The sequence below is a fragment of the Macadamia integrifolia genome, chromosome 8, assembly GCF_013358625.1.
Source record: "Macadamia integrifolia cultivar HAES 741 chromosome 8, SCU_Mint_v3, whole genome shotgun sequence".
In the NCBI taxonomy this organism is placed as follows: domain Eukaryota; kingdom Viridiplantae; phylum Streptophyta; class Magnoliopsida; order Proteales; family Proteaceae; genus Macadamia; species Macadamia integrifolia.
Window position 1 is genome coordinate 21,600,190 of NC_056564.1, and position 19,593 is coordinate 21,619,782.

Here is a 19,593-nt window from a genome sequence, read left to right on the forward strand (position 1 = left end):
ATCTTATTGAACGAAAATGGTGATATTGTTCCTCCATTGATCAAGAATTTCGATTCTTGAGAAATATCATGATCAGCCAATAATAAAGGGTTGAATGGAGATCAGTTGGGGGGGAGTGGGAAATTAGTCTCCATTCCGAATTCTAACCCTACCTTGCCTACTTGTCTAAAATCTCAAGTGATAACTAAACTTGCTTTGGCTTTCACCCCACCCCACCAAAAAAAAAAGGGCCACTGGGCTACCCTTTTGGACATGCCCACTTGCTTGACCAATATATATACTTTAGGGAAAAATGTGCTTGTCTGAGCAGCTTAGGATCTTGTAAAATGACTAGTTTACCCTTATGAAAGACAAAAATCTTATTCCCATTGATGCTTCCATGAGCACTTCATGTAGGTTCCCACCAGCTTTAATGCAGAGCGCCACACTCTTGAATGGAAAACTCTCTCCCACAATTTAAATGAACAGGATTTTTTCTTATATGTTTAATAATCAAGCAAGCTACAACATTTATTTATTTATTCATTTTTTTTTTGGTGCATGATTGTACATGATGCATGACCATACACAAAATTATTGGATGGGGGATGGTCTATGGTGTACCCCCACACCCCTATCTGATAGCTATGTGAATGGTTGTGCAACATGCACGATGATGCATAATAGGGGTGTCAACTAGTTGGGTTGGGACGGTCTCGGTTGGGCCTAGCTAGGCTTGATCACTCAAAAACCTTGCACTGTGAATAGCCATTTAAGTAAATCGGCCTAGTTTTGAAAAGCATAGTATAATTTATAATCAGGTCGATCGGTGTCAAACTTATAGTGTTTTTTCTCGTACCAAATTTTTATGTTTGAAAGCGAAATCACGAACCGGTCTCATCCATATGCCATAAAACGCCAATATCGATCCGATCCGATTCCTCAGACCGTAGCGTGATGTTGTTCGTTGCTTCGACCGACTCTGCTCTCTCTGCCACCAGCCTACTACAGTACTACCAGATGAAGTAACCCCAAATCCTTCATCTCCCTCTTCCCTGATTAATCGAAGTCCCGGCGTCTCGCCATTGACGGTTTCATATTGTTGTAAGTTGCGACTCCAGTGGTTTCCGAGTCTAGCGCAAGCCCTCTTGCTTCCGCCCTTCCCCTGCCACTTCGGTGCCAGACAATTCAAGTGTTCGAAGACATGACCTCCTGTTGAAGCAGCAGGACCGGCGCCGGAGGAGGTAAAATCTCTCCCTCTCTCTCTTGTGCATTGAAATATTTTTGAATCTAATGCCGTAGCAAGAAAGATTGGGAAGCTTCTAATGTCATTTCCAGTCTTCCCTGATTGTTGTTTTTGGAAAGACTGAAGAGGGAATGCCATTAGATTCATACAGATTTTCCTTACGTTTACACTTAAATCACATAAGAAGCAGTTTAGCATCGGCCATAGAGGACCAATTTGTTATATGTACTTCTGGTCTACCCACTCACGAAGAATAACAAGAAGGGTAGAGAAAAAAACAAGAAGGGTCTAATTGTTAAGCAGACAACCTCCAAGTGACATTTCATCTTTCTCAAGCTTCTACCCCACCACCCAAAAAAAAAAAAAAACTGTTCTCAAGCCAGATAGAGGCTGCGCACTATATTCATTGGATGGTTGATTCAATCATGAAACAGGGCCTGGACAGGTCAATGGCAATGGTGATGACAAGGGTTTCATTGTTTTTCATATCTTTATTCCATAAGCACAACATGATGCTATCGACTTCAAAAAAATATAGGAATAGGAACTTTACTGACAATATGGAAAACAGTGTGTTGAATGAAATTCTTATCTGGGTATCTTAAAGACAGCTGTAATTTCAGAAATAACCAGATGGTAGCCATAATCAACACATTCATTAGAAGATCAAAAATTGAAGACAACAGAAATCATTATTTTAAGTGACAAGATTTACTGAATAAATCAAGCCAATCTCCATCTGCTTTTATTCAAGAATTGGACTTATGTTTTGTTGAATTCATGGCATTCCTTTGTGAGTTTGCAAGTTCAACCTGGATAAATTTCATTTGTTCCATTGAATAATTGTATTATTGCTAGCAAGATTGCAGGTAGTAGGATTGAATGGGTTAGATTGGCAGTCGCCGAACGACTAATACAAGTCGTCTGGTGGCTTGCTCACCTACTGCTGCTGCATTAGGTTTCTAATGATCCATTTTTTTTCCATGTCTAGTTTCTTGTAGCCTCTTATTGTCAATTGTGAATATTCTTGCGATGCATTACTCTATGCTAATTTGAACCTGTTGTAGTTCCCTTGAACTTTGGATGCTGGTATTTTGCTAAAAATTCTGCGATTATTTTTTATTTTTGTGTGTATTGCCCTTTTTATGGCCCCATATTTAAAAAATCTAAATGTTTAAAACCTGTACTCTGTTTTCTTTTTTTTTTGGCCGTTCTCAATACGTTTGACTGCACTTTTGACTGTCCTGTTTAGTTTTTTTAGCTGTTTTAAACACGTTGTCACAAACAAAGTTTGTTTGCCATTTTCATTCAGACTAACTATGGTCTATACCACCAGTTCACAGAACTTGTTTTCCTTGTGCCTAAACTATTTTTTTTTTTTTTTTTCAGTAGAGAGACATGTGTTACACAACATATCCGGACTGTTGCAGCTATCCACTATGCCACTTAATTTTTCCCCCAACTCCTCTGTCCTCCCGCAGCAGCTTCTAGTGTCTATTCATTTATGCACATCCTTCAATATCTCCGGTCGGCTATCTATGCGAACAAACAGAACTACAGATTTGTTGAATTGACGGAGTTAGAATCAGTGTTGACTGGTTTTCTTCTTTAACTTTAGTGTTTATTTTCACTCTACTCTTCATTTTCCTGAGATATTGATATGCTTTATTTATGTTGTTGTCAATTTCCCTCTACCATTGCTCAGTTTGCATTTTGACTGATACTCCATGTTCATCTTTTTCTCTTTCATCCTTTTTTTTTTTATTCCCGTTTTCTTTCCTTCTTCCTTTATCGGTCATTGACTTTATTCATTTATTGATACCCTGTTTCTGCTATTGTCTATGATTGGGACTCAGCTTCTCTGGCTGTATGCAATCTTACTCTTACCTAGTTAAGCCTACCATCTCTGTCATTTGGAGAACCCATCAAGTCCATCCTTGGAGGGTCTCTCTGTATTGACCCAGAACACTTAACCCGATTATATCCCTATATGGTCAGCAGTGGTTATTATAAATGGGAAAGAAACAGAAGAAGATGGTAGTTTGAAAGAAGATAGACTGAGGTTGAAGTGGGTTGAGATAGGCCCTAATGTAACAGAAGAACAAAAGCAGGAGATATCTCAGTTCCCGCGAAGATGACCAAACAATGTAAGGCTTTCATGAGACAGTCATTTGTCTCTCCTCTCGAGAGAAAAATCTGAGTTATTGGATGCATGGGTGAGAATCATGAAGCCCAGAAGAGCCGACTGGCTTTCAGTTCTTAAAAGGTTAAAGAGGATGGAGCATCCCCTGCTATTTGAGGTGGTTTTTTTTTTCTTCAGTTAATTTCTAATTTGAGTTTCTTGCTGTCATTGTTTTCATTATGTGAAGTATTTTTTTTCCCTATCTGTTCTCATTTCCTGTTTCATGGATGAATGAATATTCATGTGTCCATGTTTGGGACTATTTTCGTGAATTTTATTTTAAATTATGGTATATTTCTTGCAAGGTATTTAATTAGTTTATTTTGTTTCTGATAGTTTTGGTATACAAGACTTGTCATCTTTGAACTTACCAGCCACTTTATCCCTGAATCTCATCTGATTTTGTTTTTTGAAATTTTGAAAATAAATAACAAATCATTTAGCTCAGTATTTCAAATTTTGTATTTTTTATTTATTTTTATTGCAAATTGGTTTTGAAGATGGCGGGTGTGTTTATTATAGGTTTGATGCCCCTAGAGTTTTGGAAGGAATTCTTGAGAAGCCTTGTGATGTATCTGGTATTGTAAAAGGGGTATCTTGGAATTTTTGTTTACAATAATAGGTACTATAGTGCCAGTGGATGGTAGAGCTTAAATTCATTACTTGCTCCACCTCTAGATTGTCAATGAAGAAAATAATTTCATTCTATATTCTTTTGATGGAATCTGTGTTTTATTGTCACAAGGATGGCCTTGCATAGTTCTTTAGGACTCTTGTTCAGTACTTCTGTTCTCCATACCAACATTCTTCAAACTTCAACTCTTAAATTTAGGGTTACTTTTAAGGTGTGCCACCCTTTAAATTTCCTCATTGAATTTCTCATGCAACAACCTGATCTCCCTACTGTACATAGCTTATAACTTGCTCCCTTTTTCTGATATGAAATTTTTGTATTGGAGAGCGAGGGACTTAATTACAAACACAAATATCAAATGCTCAAATTTAGGTAGGATAATCACCTCTGTTACAGAATTGAGGCTGAACCGGGTTGACCCTTGGGGAAGTCTCAACCACGACGAACCGGGTCCGATTGGCTTTTTGGATTCATTAGGATCTTTAGGATTTTATGTTGTTGGGGAATATTTGCAATCTTTTATTTTGGGTAGTTGATAGTCAATTAGGGAGTTACCAATTTGGGTTTATTTCATTTCTAATTTTATTAGTTAGAACTTTAGGAAGTAATTAGGAGTTGCTAATTTCATTTTAGATTTTTTTAGGCAAGTTTTAATTTCAATTTATTATATAAATGCATGTAATCCAAGTAATTGGACAGATTTGAATGATGAATTAGTTATTTGGTTGAAACCTTGTGGTTCACTTGGTCGTGTGAATTTCCTCCCCTTCCCCTTTGTGTGATTCTTCCCTTCTTCCCTAAGGCCTTCCATCAAGTGGTATTAGAGCTGAAGGATCCTTTGTTCTACTGAAACACAACTCCTTTCACCTCAGGCCCACCTCCCATTCCCTGTTTTGGTTCTACCGAGACTAAAAACATCCAAAACAATAAAAAATACTTCAACCGAAACCCCACCCAACTCAGAAACAAAACCCCTTCCTTTAGTTCCCAACCCACCACTTTCTCCTCACTGATCGAACCTTCCCCCGACCTGCAGGATTCAGCGAATGAAAAGAAAAAAAAAATGAATTTTCTCTCAAACCCACTGCCCTCTTGTTCTTCTTTTCTGGCACGATCTCTCTTCTCTCTTGCTGTGTCTGAATTATTTAACAGTTAGGAACAGAGAACACCCTCGTCTGCTCTTGTTTCTCATTCAGGTTATAAGCATGGGATCTCCCTATTTGGGCAACTCTAGTTGTGGTGTCTTAGTGGCTGGAACCACCTCCATGAGCAGTTGTCCCTCTGAAAGCTCAGCTGTGACCAGCAGCTGTTGCCTGGAGAAGCTTCAAAACTTGAGTACATGGTCAAGACTTGCTGTTTTTGATGTCATTGAAGCTTGAATTCAATAGGTCTGGAGAAGGCGATCCTGCTCGCAGATTTTCTTGAAATTTTTCGATTGGGTGGCTGGATCAGCTGCAAGGCTTGGTCTCTGCTGTTTCTGTTTCTATCGTGGGCTTTCCAAGGTTGAAGAAAGCAAGTTTCAATTATTACAAGTAAGGATCGGCTGTGACCCTAAATTGGTCTTAATTTAGGCAAGAAGGGAAGGATCGGCTGTGACCCTTTTGGCCTCTGCAGAGAAGATGCCTATTTGCCATTTAGAAGCCTCTGGAGATGAGGTAGTCAACCATAAAAATCTTGATTTCCAGGGTCATCTGGGAAAGAAAACAACTTTGCTTGGGGATACCCCCATACAGCATGGAGTTGAAAGCAGAAAGACCGAATTAGATCCTTAAGTGGTGACCTGAGTCATCATATTTCTCCCCAGCATGCTCTCTTTTCTTCCACCTTGTATGCAGTCATAAGGTGGTTCTCAGTTGGCGAGGGAGCATGCCTAAATTGACATGCATCTTGAGTTCGACTCCCCTTACCCCCTTGGGGTCAGCACCACAGTTTCTATGGTTCTCATAGGAGCTAGCGCTGACCCAACTCGCGTGTGTGGGGGCGTACACGTGCGTCAGGGGGATTAGTTGGGCCAAAGTTTTGGGACACACTCGGTTGCAAAAGAAAAAAAGGTGGTTCTTTCCTCCATCTTTCTTTTTAAATTTTGTTTGATGATGACAACTTTACTGAGAAAGAAGCAAGCAGCTATCATGAAAGAAACTGCTGCAGGTATGACCCGGTCCATGCGGTTGTGGGGTCAGTATGGGCCCGCGGGACTTGTTAGGCCGAAGGCCTGGATACCCATCATTAGCAGAAAAAAAAAAAAAAAAAAAAAATAGAAACTGCTGCAGTAGGGTATTCTGCAGAGACTGTAGGACAAGATTGTGTGATATAGGAACATAAAAATCTAGAGGGTTATAGGGTTAAAAATATTTAGGATTTTGATTTGGAATTCCTAAATAGTGATTATTGTTGTATTTTAGTTTTAAGGTTCACCGGGGAGCAGTGTAGGGATTGTGGAGAGATCGAGATTTTAGTTTTGATGGAGACTTATGATGATAGGGCAAGAATGGAGTAGTAGTTGAGAAAACTGAAAGAGAAGTGTGATAAGACAGGAGGTGTCGGGTTGAATTCTTTGGGGATCTAATGGTGGGCGGTTGGATAAATTAGAATAGCATCAAAAGTCAAAAGAGTTTTCTCACAGCTTCCTTTTGAGTCCCGACAAGCGGTCAGGCAAAAGGCTCTTGGCACTTTGGAAAGACTGAGCTTATATGACAAAGTCACTGGTTTGAGAGCTTGTAGAGCACCGTAAGGTATGGGCTTGCTCCCCCCCACCCCTCCCCCCTCTTTGTTCTCTCTCTCTCTCTACTCTTGGTTTTGGACTAAAATTTCAGGTTTCTTATTTGACTGGAATGTCATTTAGAGGATTCAAACAGTTTCTTTGATAGGTACTGATGGAGGAAGGTACAGAAGATGGTAGAATAGGGTTTAGATGATCAAGTTGAAGGTTTGAGAGCTATTTAAGCTGTTGGTTTTCAATTGTCACATAGTTTTGCAAGGAAAGTTGGTGAAGAAAGAAACACTAGAGTAGAAAGATAGGATAAAGGATGGTGAAAGAATAAGATAAACTCTATATCATGATGAGAAAAAAAACTCTATATCATAATGAAAGAATAAGAGAATAGAGTTTCTTCTAGGTTTTTCATCATACTGTAGCCCATGGACAATTTGAAATTAAATTACCAATTTCATTAATATGTAGAACACCTTCCTTTACATGGTCCAGCTCATTAAACAAAATGAAAAAGACTAATACCTGTGTGAATAATCAGAAGTAGTCTTCATGAAAAAACTGGTACTACAGTCTTTTAGGCCCAGCCAACTCAACATTTTGATAGCTTCTTGGACAATCAATGCTCACTTTTTCTGTTTCATAAAAAGATGAAAGATGTTTAACCAAAAAAAAAAAAAGATGATTGCATACAAATTATAGTGAAAGATCAAAGTGACCTGCGAGGTCAAAGCAGATTTTGAATTTATTCAGCAGTTTCATTGACTGGTTGAATCAGTGCTGGCTAAAAGTAAAAAAAAAAAAAAAAAAAAAAAAAAAAGAATTGGGGGATGGGGTGGTTTGAGTATTTGCAAGAGGGTTCATTCATATGCACAAAAGGCCAGTCACTGCAAAGAGGTGTTATTAGGTGCAAATTGATACTGGCTCAAGGACACTGAAGGATTAATATGCTTTGGAAGGGCATGGATGGTTATGATTTAAGCAAATATAGCCTAGATAGGGTGGAACGGCATTGCCTAGATAGGGTGGAATGGCAGACCAGGATTCATGTGGGTTTACCAATACTAGAATACTCTGGTGGAGTTTTCCTACTATTAAACTTCATTGCCATATATGTCGAGACAAGTCCATTACCATTATAGAACACTAGAAAGCTGGACGAATTTGGAGAAGACCTGTAGCTATAGACCTTAGAAGGTTACGGTCCTTTATCAGATATTCACTTGCTAAATTGACAAATTTTGTGTACAGTGATGGTGCAAACATGTCTAGACTGTTTATTGAAGTATATAATGTGCAATTGGAGATGAGCTACCTATGTGGCAAAAAAAAAATGCTCTTGGTTGATAGTTAAGTTTCGACCCCCGATTTATTTGCTTCCTGCGCTGCAACCGTGAGTGCAGTCTTTGGGCCTTCCTTTGATGCGGAAATGGCATATATCCTGAGTAGTTTTTTTTTTTTTTTTTTTTTTTTTTTCAGAGTAAAGACTTAAAGATAGGAAGTTCTGAACATAAGACAGTTCTTACATTTCATGTACTCTATATTTTCATTTTTTTGCTTCTTGTTTATACTAAAATACTATCTATTGATCCTCCTCCTGTTTTCTTCTTATATTATTGTCTATCTAATGTTAGCATGCTATCCAGATAATAGAAGAATTGTATGACTTCTTTTGGTTACTATGTAAATTAATCGAAAAAGGAGATTCAGATGTGCTTATTTCTTCTTTTCCTTATTTAGTTTTTCATCTATTAGTGTGTTTACTCTGTGGTATATGTCTATCCAAATTCCACGTATCTCCCCAAGGGCTACTGCATTCATATTTTTCAACCATATTCGCCACTCCTTGCTACAAACTAACCACTACAAAGCATTTTAAAGGTATATCCACATTATGACATTTCCTGTTGGCAAGCCAGAAAAATTAGAGGCTTTAACATTATTTGAAATGCTAACATGGCCAGTCATAGGAATGGCTCCTTTCCCTTGCCCTTTTTTTTTTTTTTTGGGGGGGTGGGGGGGTATGTTTACTTTGTTCTGCAAGACATGGTATTTAATTTGTGGAACAGTTAAACCTTTTGGTAACATCTAAGGTAGTAACCAATGTGGATTGAGGCCCAAAATTTTTATATCCTTCTTGTCTTCAACTAAAATCTCACTCTGATTCAGTCTGATAATAATGAATTGATTATTCTTGTTTAGTTCAATGATTTATGTTGTAATATTTCATTGGGATCTAAGTTTGAAATTTCTACAAACCTTTGTGACAGAATGGTCCTACGATTTTAATTTCAGAGTTTGACGTAGCACTGGTAAAGCAACAACCAAGTTGCATGTTGAGTTTAAGGTTGAGAGAATCAATAGAAAGTTGTTTACAGAACCATATTTGGCCTTTGGTGCCTTCCCACTCTAGACCATCTGAGAGAAATAGCATCATCCCCAAGCAGATGTGGAGGATTGTGTGGAGCTCAAAAGGTCCACCTAAGGTCCAGTTCTTTCTTTGGAAAGCATGCCTTCATGCCATCGGTGTGCTTATCCCCATAAAAAGAGAGAGATATGTGCCCTTCTTGTGTACAACCTAAGGTAACTATGGAGAATGAAATCTTCAAGTGCCCCCATGCTGAGCAGACTTGGTTTGCATCTTGTGTCTTTATACGCCATGCCTCTGAACCTGGTTTGAAAGTCTCTGAATGGATTCTCAAATGTGGAAAACGCCCAAGCTTGACCAAGATAGACCAACAATAGGTCTTATTAGAAGCAAAGAAATGCTAGAGTATTCAAAGTTATCATGCCTTCAGATCCTGGATAGGAATATGGTGAATGGAAATGTCAATGGAGCTCTAAATCTACAGGCCCATCAGATTCTTCATCTGACGATGGTTTCCATGCCCATAAAGACAGATGTTGCGCTTTCCCTGAAGCCAATAACCATGGTACTTGGTGGTTTTATGTTGGATAATCAACAAAAACTTTTCTTCATGGGGTTTGATCACTTGTTCCCTAGCTCCCCTTTGGTGGAAGAGGCTTTTGTTCTTAGAGTGGGTTTGAAATCAGACCTTCTTGTTGGTTTGAGAAACGTGATTTGCTTCTTTGTCTGGTCGGTCCCATGTGACAAAAACTGATCGGTCCCATAGATCACATATTGCATGACCTCCGACCATAGCCTGGTCATCTCCACTCGTCCAAGTCTGGCCGCCTCAACCGTCCACATATAGCACTCAGTTCTACATCAGTATAGATGGCAACTAAGTAGGGGTGTGAGTTTGGCCTTGATGGCCTGAACCTGCCCTGGCCTGTCCTGAGCCCAAACAAGGTTTGGGCTAGGATTTCGGACCTTGAGGGCGGGCTAAGGTTGAAAACATTAACCCTAGGTCAGGATGGGCTGGGCCTGGGTTGAGGCCTAGGCCCACCTCAACCGACCTTGATGTATATAATATAATTTAGGATTATCATCTTATCATTTTATTCAGAATACTGGGGAAAAAATAAAAATTTGGGTAGAAAGAATAATGAAATTTGAGTTACTGATTCTTATGGTCAGGTGTCCTAAACATCTATTATTATGTTGCACTTCACAATTTTAATTGTGCATTGATCATTTGATGTAGTGGCGCTCTTTTTTCTATTTGTTTATTTATTTATTTATTTTTTTATTATTGCATAGGACAGAAAATGACAAAACACAAGGACAACAGGGTTAGCTTGACCTTGGCAAAAATCAGGACCAATTAAGGCTAATTTGGGCTAATCAGGGTCAATTAGGGTTGAGTTGGGTTGGATTGGGTGGGCCTGGGTTAAGTTTTGATGACTTAGGTTTGGGCTAGGGTTTTAAGAAACCCGACCCAACCTGGTCTTGTTTCACCCCTAGCGACCAGCCACCCAGTGAGCAAGAGCGCCAACTACTATATAAGGGGGAAGTAAGCGAAATTAAAGGTAAGATACTGAGAATAGTTTGAGCTCTACTTCATCTTCTCCATTTCCTTATCTAATATTGATTCAGGCATCAAAACCTCTATCCCGGAGCACCCTTCCAGGTCAGTTTCTTATTCATTGGTTGCAGGTCTTCATTGAGTGGGAACGAATCTAAAGCAACACTGCCCATTCTATTTCAAATGGGCCTTGATTTACCCACACCAGGGTCTTTGCAAATCCTCCTTGAGGATTTTCTGAAGCTTGTATGTCATTTTTTGCCAATGTGGCTCAATAAATTCTCCCTCTTCATTGAGATTAAAACAAAAAGAAAACTAAAATTTTAATATAATGCATGTTCATGTCACATTTTTTTTTTTTTTCCATTCTAATGCATTTTGTACAATTATTCCCCCTTTGTTCACTTATTTTAAGGTTTATTTATGATTTTGGCTGGGGTCCTAATATGAGTTATGAAGCCATGAAGATTATGTCACTGATGCCACATCAAGCTAACATGATTGGGTCCATGTGATAATAGGCTCCACGCTTATCTTGCTAGTTATATTTAAACTCGAAATAATTATGTTTTCTAAATCAAAGCTTGTCTAAAAACAATAGGGATCGCTACGAGGTCATAGTGCAGTTTCCTACTAATGAGATAGGGGGTGTTTAATAAGGAGACTGGGGATCACTCAGGTGTGATGTGAAAGTGTATGCATAGGAATCTACACACCGGTGTTGTCAGTTTCTTTTTCCATAAAAATATTGCAATAATTACCACTAAGTTTTAGTAGTGCATATTATTTACATTGGAGAGGGATAGGTATGCTAGTGTAGTACCTAGGAATTAGGAATGGTAGCCGAATATTAACCGTAGGATTTGATCAACTTGAATTAAACCATTGGATGAAGAGAAGAAATACAAATTTTTAATCCACTGGTGCTACACCTTTCCTCTTCCTCTTTCTCTCACTTGTCTCTCTCTCTCTCTCTCTCTCAGTCAGAAAAGCCTTCCTTCTATCGGATCCAGCCGGAAAAAGTGAACTCCTGTAGGATCTCCATTAGTTGGTAAACGTGGATGCTCGCTGCTATCGTCGCTGTTATCGCCGCCATTGCTATTGCCACCGCCGTCGCCGCTACAAGCAGAAGAGGTTGCTCCCCATGACTCGCAAGTGAAAGCAGTTGCCGCTGCCATTGCCGCTGGCACCATCTGTTGCCGCCGCCGCTACTTAGCGCCACTTCCGTTCAATTCCACGACCTATGCTAACATATCGATAATGGTGGAGGGTTTTTTCGTAGATCCATTCAGGCGCTTCTTCTGGAGCCCTCCAATCTTTGGACAGTGGTTTGGATCACTAGCCCTGATGGATTGGCTTGAAACCCCCAATGCCCACATCTACAAGGTCAACGTGCCAGGTACCTTCCAATTCTCCAAATTCTCTATTTCTTCCGCCAATTGAAGTTGTGGGTTTTCATGGGTTTGTGTTTGATTTGATTGAATTTGATGATTCTGTTCGATTAGGATTTGGGAAGGATGACATAAAGGTTCAGGTAGAAGATGGGAATGTTCTACAGAAAAGGGTTTTCATGCTATGGAGGTCATTGAGCCGATAAGGTTAAAGGCTACCGCTGCTCCGATGAATGATCACCGGAAATAGTGAGAGAGAAGAAAAGTGATGGTAGAGCGTCGGGGTTGGTAGGTTCTGTAAGACAACAAGTAATCAACGGTATTGACGTAACCTATCTAATCCAATAGTCTACATTCGCTAGCATACCCAATTCCTGGGTAAGTCGCTAGCATTCCTATCCTTTTCCCTATTTACATATTCGAAGTTGTAAAAGAATGTTCATACTTTGAATCATGTTATATATGTGTGTGTGTGTGTGTGTGTGGGCGCGCACAAGTGCGTGCGTGCATGTGTGCGTGGCAAAAGAACCTTGTCCTGTTACTGCAAAAAGCACTAGTGCAAGACCATTAAGAGGTTGCAGACGTCTTTTCTCATATCATGTCTTTGGACATCTCCTACATTAGCAGGGTAGGTTCTTTCTCAAATATATTTTATAGTCTGATATTTCACCGGTAAGATGTGTGTGGAGTCTTTATATCATGGATCCTCCCTCTTCCATCTATCCAAACATGCCTAATGACAAGAAATTATGTTCTTAAGATTGACAATGACTTATCATTGGTTTGTGCATTTTTATTTAAGCCATTGGATTGGTTATTGTGGTGTATTAGGGATGTTCTCATTGTGGCTACATTTGGATGCAAAGGATTTGGAGAAAAAGAAGTGTTAAGTTTGTCTCGAATTCTTGACTTGTTTTGAAGATTGACCAGCATTGACATATTTTGGTGGTGATTCGAATGAGAAGTTTTTTGAGATCTGTGATGGAAGCAGTATTGGCCCAACCCCAGAGCCTAGCATTGATCTCGTATGAGGGTGTGGGGGCTATGGTTCGACCGGATTGACCGCTACTCGATAGGTCAACCCACGGCTTGGAGTATATTATGTACTGTTGTCTTGTTAAGTAAATCATTGTATTTTGAGTGTTTTTTTTGAGCTAGGGTTTCAGGGCGAGTTTTCTCACCGCTGCTTGGGTGCAATATTTCTTTTGCATAGTGAAACATCTTCTTCGCCCGAGGACGTAGCACACCACACCGGTGTGTGAACCTCGTTAAATCTCTGTGTTATGCAGATCTATTATCTATTTATTTTCGTATTTCTTGGTGTTTGCTCTAACAATAAGCGAAGAGAAATATTTGTATTTTTCTATAAAATACATTTCACTTCTATGGAAATATTTACATTCACCTGTATTTCCCTTGCAACTAGATGGGTCCTTATTCTCATCCATTGTCGCATACTTTTTTTTTGGGGGGGGTGTGTGGAGGGGGAGTTGGAGGTAGTCTGTACTTTACCATTTAGCCATTGAATTTTTGCTTTAATCTCCCAACCCAAGTTCCAGCATGGAATATTAATTGGAAGACTGGTAGGAGATTGGGTTGCATTGAGTCATGGAAGACAATCACTTAATTAGAATTAAATGAATATGAGAGAAGTTTGGTACAGTTCCATAGTTTAATGGAGTTGGGGGTGGAAGCAAAGTTGAATCTCATAATGGGGTGGTGTTCGTGCTTGGTGGTGGTACACTTCAATACTCATAATTCCATTGTGGTTCTTTGGAAGTGGGATGATTAATTAACCTCTCTGCACCTCAATTCCCTACCATACATCTTTCCTTATTGGCGCACTTATACCCATTTTAGATTTGATAATTACCCTTTTGAAACCTTAGATCCAACAACCACAAACATCAGTTGTGATGGAAATGAAATAGGCCCAAAGTCTACTATGACCATCAACTTAACAAAACCTTACCCACCCATTCTATCAAAAAAAAAAAAAAAAAAAAAAAGAAGCTTTCCTACACAAAGACTAGTGGAAGATGAAAGTAGAGACCTTCTATTCATAACACGTTAAATTTCAGAACCTAATTCAATTAAATGACCCTGTTGGCCCCATCGTAAGGTTTCTTGCCAGCCCATTGCAGAAAAGATTGTTGATTGTGTAATGTACATTTTTTATTTTCGGTAAAAATTGTGTAGAGTAGATAATATGTTTACTACTTATATAATATTCATATGGTCAATATTTTTTTTTTTTGATAAAATATTCCTACGGCCATTAGAGTAATGTATTTTTGTGAACATGTTATCCACACTTCATCATTCATGTCCAAGTAAATTTTTACTTTTCCATGTGACCATCTAAACCTTTAGAAAATTGAAGTTCAACTTTGGGCAATTGTGGGGCAACTTAGGTTTGACATTTGAAATGAATGGTTGGAATTTTAATAGGGTAGGCCATATAATGGAGATGGAACGTCAAAAAATCAATTTGACTTTAAAATTTTGACAAAGTTGGCAAACCTTATGATTCTTACCTATCCAATGTTATAGTTTCCACATTAACTTCTAACTTGACAGCTATGGTTAATGGAAAGCAGAAGAAGAAACTAGATAAAATGTGATATGTAGACACTTCGAAAGGTGCTCTATAATTCAAAGATCAGATTGCCACATTAGATATGCTTGTTATCAATACTAAGAAAAGATAAACCTGTTATCATGGTTTTAAAATTCATTTCAAAATTGGTTGAATCCGTCGAGTCGATTTGGAAGTGATTGGCCCAATTTTGAGTCGACCAAATTCTAAGCCAGTTACGATTTGATTCAGAATCAAAGAATCAATGGAGACTGATCATGTACCCGATTTCAAATATTAAAATTTTATCTTTATATAGGTCGTTGCTTTGAATAATATTTTTTAGGTATTAAGTTCACTACCTGATCAAATGATCACCATGTCAACATAGGGATCAACTAGGGGAGGTACACAGGCATCCAACTGTGGGGGCTTGATAAACTTTTCACCACCCCCTCTATCTGGTCATAGAAATCCCACAAGGTAACAATTTTTTCCCTATTTTTTAGAGAAGGATCTTTCAGACTGCCCATGTAGGAGGGCAGCGAAATTATTTGAGAGAGAGAGAGTATACATCATCCAAGAATTCAGGAAATAAGGAAAGATGGCATACTTTTTAATTAAGTTGAAATTTTACAAACCAAAGTAAAATTTTGCTTTCAGTTCACCAATTTGAATTTTATGAAACTGTGACAAAATATTCTAAGACTATGTTTGGTAGCCAGGAAAATGATGAAAGAAAAGAAAATAGTACATTATATGTTGTAGTAGGAAGGCAGGATCTCTAGAGCTCCAAAGTTTCAGGCAATTTTCCCGACAAACAGTTGGTCAAAATGCTTACTAATTATATATTGTGGTAATCCCATTTCCATGACCTCTCCAGATCCTCGGCATGCCAATTTGAGGAGACACCATTGGTACTAGTAGCCTCACTGAAAATTTTATTGATTTACTCTGTTGGAAAGTAAACATGGTTTTTAACTCGGAATGGATAATTGAATCTGTTAATGCTGATTCCGATTTAAATTGATTGAAATTGTTCATAATTGAGTGGAAATTGATATAAATTAGAGTGAATTGATGTAAATCTTTTGGTTTTCGAGCAGTAAACTCGGACATCATAAGTTCAATTCTCACTAGGCACATCTTGGGCCACTCACATGGGGGTGTTTAGTGCTCTTCATTATTTTCAGTGAAAGTTGAATTGTTCTCATTCAACCCTGATATGACCTGATCCATGCGGTTGTGGGATCAGTATGGACCCACGGGACTAGTCAGGCCAAAGGCCCGGATATCGGTAGTTAGAAAAAAAAAAAAAATGTGAATCTTTTGGATTGGTCGATTCCAATTTTTTTTTTTTTTAAATGTGTTTGTAAATACTATAAAGCATGGATTTAGATCCTTTCGATCCAAGCACCAGAAAAGGACCGAGTTATTATATTCTCTGCAGTGAGTGCAGTGAGCACAGTGAGCATCGGATGGCTAAGAGCATCCGAACACGTGTCCCAAAATCCTCTTGGCCATCCGATAGTCACTACATTCACTTTAGATTTTTCGCAAAAGGACCAATGAGAAAAAAGAGATACAAAAAAAAAAAGAGAGACAAAACCTCACTGGTCCCTCTTCAACACCGGGCTGGCCCGTACGTGTTGGAAGGTAATGACCGTTCACAACATTCAACCGTTTTAAAGTGGTAGCAAAAAAGCAAGAAAAGGAAAGATAAAGAGAGGAAAATCATACATGAAAGTAGGTGAAGAATGAAAGAATGCTGTTGTCCAGGGAAAAAAGGATAGGGCATTGGAGGTGGGAGGTCCCCTTTTTTTAATTTAGAGCCATGTAAATGGGTTGGGAGATGGGTCCCACTTCTCTGTTCATCCATTGGTACTTTCGGTTAGTGTGGATATATCATTCTATGGGCTCATGAGTGAGTTGGTGTTTGAATCATCTTACATCAAATTTCATCATCCCTCTCCTTCCATTATGTCTTTTAGGTGTAATTATGTGTAATAAAGAATAACCCTTCATTATTTAACACTTAACAGTATACATGATACACAGGATATTTGTATTTTTTTTTTTTTATCATTAAAATTTTACATACATCTCAGTGATCAAATTTTAGTCTAAAGTAAAAAAGGAAAGTTGTTCAAACTCTGATTCAAATTTTAATAATATACAAAATGTCATCAAATGAAGATGAATATAGAATATAAAATTGTATTTTTTGTAATATAAGTTATTTCCTCTATTCATTTTAAGCTGAGATTGTGCCAATGAGATGTTTACTTGGTTTTTTATCAAATGGACTAACTAATGTATTGCCATGTGACAAATAGTGTAGCGACCGTGCATAAGAGATGACCACATGTTCATCCGTGAATCAAGATAATCTGATGGAATCAGCGTATTGCTCTCCTTTGGAAGACGAGAATCGAAAAGTAATTGGAATAGGGGTCAGCTGATTACAATTCGAATTAGGGCGATTGACTTTGACTCCTCAAACCATGGATTAAAACACTACTTTCTCCGACTCCAAACCTATGGGGGTTGCTCAGTTGACGAAGACCATTAAGAGATCATGAGTTCAACTCTTCTATTGGAGTCTAAGGCGTCGTCTGATAACAGTCCATGAGAATGCTTCTAGTGTTCTTCTATTATGTGGGAATACAAATAGAACAAAAATGTGTTTGGCACGTCCGATATATTTTGTATTCCCGCAGAGTGAACCAGTGAAAAAGAATGACTTAAGAGTAGAATGTAAGAATACCAAAAACTTATTTTGTCCGTTCTTCTAATAACATAAAAAAACAAACCCCTTACCTTTATTCCAGCTACTCCCGATCAAAATATCAAAACCCCAGCCACTTCCCTTACAAGAAGCCCTAGAAAAGGGGTCCTGGTATCCATATCTCTCTCTCTCTCTCTCTCTGTCTGTAAACATGTATATGATGTTTGTATTCAGCTATTAGGTTCCACGCCTTTTGTTGAAGATCTTAAACAAAAGGCATTTTGTTTAAAATATCATTTTAACTCTGGAACGATTTTTAATAATCATCCAAAATACAAGTACAGTGATCACTATTTTTTTTCCCCTGTTCTATCTTTTGTCCTTTTGATCAAACTCGACCCTTTTGTAACATTAGATAGCCTAAAGCTTAGTTCACTGTTTCAATCAAAAAGTGAGAGGGTTTTTTTTTTTTTTTTTTTCGGCATTGTTTGGCTTTGATTGGGGTTGGCTGGGGAAAAGCTTGGAATTGACTGTTTGTGTGTTGTTTTGTATTGTTTTTTTTTTTTTTATTTATTTGTATTTGTATTTGTATTTGTATTTGTACTTGTATTTTTATTTTATTTATTTATTTTTTGTATATATTTAATTTGGACAGTCATTGTTGTGGATAAGTGAAGCTGAGCGTCACTTACAAAACCATACTTAAAAGCAACACATACGTAGCTGGATTTTAATCTTATTTGCAACTGTAATGGAAGAAGTAGGCCTTCTCTTTGAAAATTTTCTAGTCTCATTCTTGCTAGGAACTCTGTGATTTGTCCATAAGTGTGCTTGATGTTTGTTCTTTGCCTGACAAATGCTCTATTATGTGAACAGTGTGCTTGATGTTTATTCTTCTCTGGCCTTCTGTGATTTGTCTAAAGTGAACCGAACCACTTTTTTGTTCATTAAATATTCCTGCATCAGAGCTGCGTGTTTCAATTACATTGCCAGCTTTGACACACAGAATGTGGAGTTTCCCTCTTTCTAATGCAATGAGGATTTAGAGGGAAAGAAATCCAGAGATTTGGTGATGTAACTGGTACTTCTACTATAATTTATAAGGGTAGTCAACGTATATGAGGAAGAAAGATGAATGAGTTAAGGATATAAATTACAAATTAGATGGCAATAGATAAGGTTACCCCCTGATTTGATTATTTATGTAATAAAATTTCAAGACACCTATTTGCATTTACGATTTATTTTTTATTTTTTTATTTTTTATTTTTTGTAATTCTTATAAACTTGAATGGAAAACTTTTTTTTTTTTTTTTTGTTAAGATAAATTTGAAAACTTTTTATGCTTTTATTTATTATTTCCTTCAGTAATACTTACTTGTTTAAGTTAAGTTTGACCATAATGGCATGTATGTAATTATTATTTTATTATTTAGAAGTGAATTTATATAAAATGTCTATCAAACGTTGTTTCTGGTTTTTTCTTGTTCTAAGGAAATTTCTAGAAAAATTTTATGAAACGCAGTTTCTATTCCACCAGAGTGTTCTCATAGCATTGATAAAAAACGAACACTTCTATAAAAAAAACACTCTCCAAAGAAAAAAAGGTCGTCAAACAACTGCTCCAAAAACTATCAAAAAAAAAACCCCTTCCTTTTGTGATTTTGGAGGCTAAGAAGACATGGTTAATGGTTCCGTTGATATACTACTTCTAAAGTGTATAAAAACAAGGGGGTGTTTGGTTCGGTAAATCAAATGGTGTATATATCGAATATAAATGTTAATCTTTTGATAGACATTCTTCCGAATTATGTTTCTTTCTGAAAAATCGTTTGGTTGCCTTAAGGCTAGTACATGTTTCTCGCGGGTTGAAATATTGGCTTCCGTAGAGAACGTCTTCCTGCTTTTTCCTTTTATACTAGGTGGTAAAAAGGTTGCTCAAATCTGAGTTTAAGTGTTGAGGTAAACTCAGATTTAGAACACATCCTTTGTAATATGGTCATTCATGGGAAGTAGGATGCTCACTTACGAGGGTCATTCTAGTAAAACCAAACAACTCAAAAAAGTAAGAATTATCATTCTAAAGAATGTCATCCCAAAGATTTACTGAATCAAACACTCCCCTAGAGATTCTGACGTCGTAATCGAAGCTTACATAAATAACTTTTGTACGTTTTGAAACTGAAAGAAAACACCAGCCACCCACCTCTGGCGAA

At 37.8% G+C, this 19,593-nt stretch overlaps 1 long non-coding RNA gene across 2 annotated transcripts; it reads left to right on the plus strand.

The window, feature by feature from the left end:
* Positions 1–928: 928 nt before the first annotated feature.
* On the plus strand, positions 929–13,276 carry LOC122085783. Of its 2 annotated transcripts, XR_006142222.1 has the most exons (4): positions 929–1,223; positions 2,615–3,525; positions 11,664–12,079; positions 12,186–12,896. It is a non-coding gene; the product is annotated as an uncharacterized LOC122085783 (long non-coding RNA). The 2 variants fall into 2 exon arrangements; XR_006142223.1 differs by lacking the exons at positions 11,664–12,079; positions 12,186–12,896 and adding an exon at positions 12,903–13,276.
* The last annotated feature ends 6,317 nt before the right edge of the window (positions 13,277–19,593 follow it).